Genomic DNA, 5,378 nt, shown 5'->3' with positions numbered 1-5,378 from the left:
TATGTGTGTGTGTGTGTGTGTGTGTGTGTGTGTGTATATATATATGCACAATTCTTTATCCATTTACAATTACTTTATCCATTTCTTTATCCATTTACTCATCATTGGACACTTAGGTTGTTTCCATATCTTGTCTGTTGTGAATAATGCTGCAATGAACATGGAGATGCATATATCTTTTCAAATTAGTGTTTGTATTTGTTTTTTACAAATACAAACGTATTTGTAAAATACGTATTATAAAATTTCAGGACCAAATGGCTATACTGGTAGATTCTACCAAACGTTCAATGAAGAATTAATATCTATCCTTCTCAAACTATTCCAAAAAACAGAAGAAGGAACTCTTTCAAACTCATTCTATGAGGCTAGTATTATCCTGATACCAAAACCAGATAAGGACACTACAGGAACAGAAAACTGTAGGCCACCTCTCTCTTTATATCCTATTTTCATTTCCTTTAGGTATGAACCCAGAAGTGGTATTGCTGAATCATATGGTAGTTTTATTTTTACTTATTTGATGGACCTTCATAATGTTTTCCATAGCAACTGAACCAAGTTACATTTCTACCAACAATTTTTAAAGACCCCCTTTTCTCCAAATCCTCACTAATACTTGTCATCTCTTATCTTTTTGTTGATAGCCATTCCAACAGATATGAGGTGATACATCAGTGTGGGTTTGGGTTTTTTGTGTGTGTGTGTGTGTGTATTTTCCTAATGTTTAGAGACATTGAATATCTTTTTTATGTACCTGTTGACCATTTGGGTGCGTTCTTTGGAAAAATGTCTATTTCTTCTACCTATTTGTTAGTCAGATTTTGTCAGATTTTGTTGTTGTTGTTGAGTTGTAGGAGTTCTTCATATATTTTGGGTGAAATTCCTTATCGGGTATCTGGTTTGCAAACATTTTCTCCAATTCCATAGGATCCCTTTTCATTTTGTTAATTGTTACTTTTGCTGTGCAGAAGCTTTTTAGTGTGATGTAGTTCCACTTGTTTGTTTTTGCTTTTGTTACTTGTGCTTTTTGTGTCATATCTAAAAAATCATCATCAGGACTAATGTCCCTAATTATCAATTACCATTTATTTCTCATTACTAACATATGATCTTTTTCTTTTATCTTATGTTCCTCTGACCTGACAGTTTTCATCAATAAAAGACTAGAAGAATCAGACAGACATGGGTAGCCCTACACACACACACACACACACACACACACAAACACACACGCCTCACCTGGAGAAAATTCTCATTTTGACATGCTATGGAATGCTGCATCAAAGTCACAGGTGATATCTCTTCTATTGTAGATTCACATTTCATGGTACTATTTAACTATCAAAAAATAACAAAAACAGACCTGTGTGTTGCCAGAATTTCAGGTGCGAATTCAGCTGTTACCAGCTCTGCAAGTTTTATTTTTTAAAAAAAATTTTAAAGATTTTATTTGTTTATTTGACAGGCAAAGATCACAAGTAGGCAGAGAGGCAGGCAGAGAGAGAGGAGGAAGCAGGCTCCCCACTGAGCAGAGAGCCTGATGTAGGGCTCAATCCCAGGACACTGGGATCATGACCTGAGCCGAAAGCAGGGGCTTTAACCCACTGAGCCACCCAGGCGCCCCAAGCTCTGAAAGTTTTAAAAATATGTCTCAGGAAGGTGATTATGGGAAGTGGACAATATCCAATAGTGATGAAAGTGAGGAGGAAAAGCCAAAACTAGACAAGTCATCTACTTCTCCCCTCCCCCATGCTGGGCAGGGAGTAGGAAATGAACCAAGATACACCTGTTCTGAGGCTAGGAAAGCTGCCCATAGAAGAAAATCAATACTTGTGAAGTTCAGCAACACAGATTCACAAGTTTCACCTCTCCAAATGTGAAGAAGTTTTCACCTCTCAAAAGAAGAGTAGTTCCCAGGAAGATCTAGGTTGGTGTCTCTCTAGCAGCGACAATGAGCTGCAACCAGGAACACAGCAGAAGCAGGCTAAAAACATAGTGGTCAAAGAGGAGAGCAGCATCTCTTCTTCCAAAGACAGTGCTGTCCAAAGAACTAGAAATCACAGTCCTCCTGCCCACCATGTATTAAAAGAGGAGAAAGAGGAGTATGAAACCTCAGGGCAAGGCCAAGACATTTGGGACATGTAGGATAAAGGGACTCCCAATTTACCTCACTAGAGTCTCCGGAATTAAGCCAAGTTATAACTCTGGAGCCCTCCACATCAAGGATATTCTATCTCCTCTGTTTGGGGCACTTGTATCTTCAGCTCGGTTTAACTACTGCTTTGATATGGGCAGGCTCATAAAACAGCATCCACCAGAGTTCAGAAACCAATCCTGCTTGTGCATGGAGATAAATGAGAAGCTAAGGCTCACTTACATATCTAGGCCAGGCCTTACGAAAACATTTCCCTCTTGCAGGAAAATGATGTTACTACTGTATGAAGAAGGCCTCTGGGTTGTCATACACACCTCCAACCTTATCCATGCTAACTGGCACCAGAAAACCCTTATACCCATGAATTATCCATGAAACCCACAGATCTGGAGAATCAGAACACATTTTAAAGTTGGTATCATCAGCTACTTGATGGCTTATAATGCTCCTTCACTCAAGGAGTGGATAAATACCATCCACAAGCATGGTCTCTCTGAAACCAATGTTTATCTTATTGGATCAACTGCAGGATGCTTTCAAGGAAGTCAGAAAGATAATTGGGGACATTTTAGGCTTAGAAAGCTTCTGAAAGAGCATGCCTCATCCATGTCTAAAGGAGATTATTTGTTGATAGTAAGTTAGTTTTCAAGCATTGGGTCTGTGGGAGCTGATGATTCAAAATGGCTGTGTTCTGAGTTTAAAGAAGGCCTTCTGAAGCTGGGGAAGGAAAGCAGGACCCCAGGGAAAAGTGCCATTCCTCTTCACCTGATCTATCCTTTTGTGGAAAATGTGTGAACCAACTTAGAAGGATATCCAGCTGGGATGTCTCTTCCCTATAACATCCAGACAGCTGAAAAACAGAATTGGCTCCCTTCCTATTTTCACAAATGGTTGGCTGACTTATTTGGCCACAGCAATGCTATGCCACATATTAAAACATATATGAGACCTTCTCCAGGCTTCAAATTGCTTGGTTCCTTGTCACAAGGACCAATCTGTCCAAGGCCACCGGGGGAGCATTAGAGAAGAACAGCACCCAGCTGATGATCCATTCCTATGAGCTTGGGGTCCTTTTCCTGCCATCAGCATTTGGCCTGGACAGCTTCAAAGTAAAACAGAAATTCTTCTCAGGGAGCAAGGAGCCAGTGGCCGCCTTTCCTGTGCCATATGACCTGGCTCCAGAACTGTATGGAAGAAAAGATCGGCCATGGATTTGGAACATTCCTTATACCAAAGCACCAGATGCACATGGGAATATATGGGTTCCCTTCTGAGAATCTTAAAGCACTGTGAAATTTAGGTGTAAGACTTCAAGCCCCAGATAACACATGTTCTTATTTGTACCACATGTTCAACCTTAGAGTTTTATCTACACCCCTAACAAAACTCTGCATGGCTCAAACAAAAACAAAACAAATAAAACTTCAGATTCATTTTGATTTTTTAAAAAGATTTTATTTATTTGGGGCGCCTGGGTGGCTCAGTGGGTTAAAGCCTCTGCTTTCAGCTCAGGTCATGATCCCAGAATCCTGGGATTGAGACCCGCATCAGGCTCTCTGCTCAGCAGGGAGCCTGCTTTCCTTCCTCTCTCTCTGCCTGCCTCTCTGCCTACTTGTGATCTCTGTCGGTCGAATAAATTAAAAAAAAATTTAAAAAAGATTTTATTTATTTATTTGACACACAGAGAGAGATCACAAGTAGGCAGACGCAGGCAGAGAGAGAAAGGGAAGCAGGCTCCCTGCTGAGCAGAGAGCCCTATGCGGGGCTCAATCCCAGTACTCTGAGATCATGACCTGAGCCGATGGCAGAGGCTTAACCCACTGAGCCATCCAGGTGCCCCAGATTCATTTTGATTTTATAAAATGATCTGAAACACACTGCAGCAGGGAGAGAAAAACTGTAACATTATTTATTTCAAATATCTTAATCTTTTAGTAGTTCCAGAGAAAAAAGGAGAAAAATAGTTAAGTGGCATATTTAAAGCTACTTAAAGCACTTATATCTTTAGTATTTAAGAAAATATTGTTTATGAGCCAATATTAATTATCACATGAGACGTTGATATGTTTTTTGTATAGGGTTTTACAATTATTGTCCAAACACACACATAAAAGATCCAAATGCACATTTCATAAAATATGACACATTGCTAGTAAGGTCTCAAGAGTACAGTGGAATGAGAAGGAGCAAATATATAGCAAATTGCAACCTACTTGGGTCCCACAATCTTACCCAAATGAATTTATTTTGTGAGATAATTTATGGATTAAAAACAGACTCTTAAAATGAATAATGTATTTCTAAATTATATCAACCTTCTGCAAGAGATGCATACATGTTTTGTTTCTATGATATTGTTTGCTTATTTTCTACTAGGTCATTTGTCATTTTGTTACTGACTTGTAAACATTCTTTATATATTATGGATATTAATCTCTTATAGTATATAATGCATTTATAAGTTTTATTTTACACTGATTATCTTTTAATATTCTACTGGTTTGAACCTTCTCCTGTATGCATTTTGTTATTAATATGTTAAGCATTTTATGTAGTCAAATTTTATAATTTTAATTTTTAAATTTAAATTTTAAAAATTTTAAGGATTATTTATTTATTTATTTATTTGAGAGAGAACCAGTGAGAGAGCTCATGAGAGGGGAGAAGGTCAGAGGGAGAAACAGACTCTCCGTGGAGTTGGGAGCCCGATGCAGGACTGGATCCTGGGAATCCAGGATCATGACCCAAGCCAAAGGCAGTTGTCTAACTAACTGAGCCATCCAGGTGCCCGAAATTTTATGATTTTTAATAGTTCTCTTCTGTCCTTATTATTAGCTTTATTTCCTTTGAGGTCATTTATCCTTATTGTTCATTTAAGTTCTTCTCTTATATTGTTTATTTTCCTGAAACTATCTGATGACATATATTTAGGCATAATGCTGGATTAGTAAAGGCAGCTGAATGTAGTTCCTCTGTACTGGTCATGTCTGTTTTGCCAGTAGGCCCATTTCTTGAATTGGAAGGGTGAGTGTAGACTTTGTTTGAGTATTATTATATATGTGCTCAGGGAGTGTTGACTAGCAGACTTTATTTCAGAGTAACTGAAAAGCAAACAAGCCTACTTTGTTTTATCTTACCTCTCATACAGTTGTCAAATTTCTTTTGGAGGGAAATATTTAGAACGCTAAACACCAGAATGTTAAACAGAGGTAAGATTATG

At 38.3% G+C, this 5,378-nt stretch overlaps 1 pseudogene; it reads left to right on the top strand.

The window, feature by feature from the left end:
* The first annotated feature begins 1,649 nt into the window (after window positions 1-1,649).
* Window positions 1,650-3,451, top strand: LOC122916178 (annotated as a pseudogene).
* Window positions 3,452-5,378: the final 1,927 nt, after the last annotated feature.

The sequence above is a fragment of the Neovison vison genome, chromosome 8, assembly GCF_020171115.1.
Source record: "Neovison vison isolate M4711 chromosome 8, ASM_NN_V1, whole genome shotgun sequence".
NCBI classification, from domain to species: Eukaryota; Metazoa; Chordata; class Mammalia; order Carnivora; family Mustelidae; genus Neogale; species Neogale vison.
Note: the sequence above shows the minus strand (reverse complement) of the source record. Positions and strands in the feature narration are given on the sequence as shown.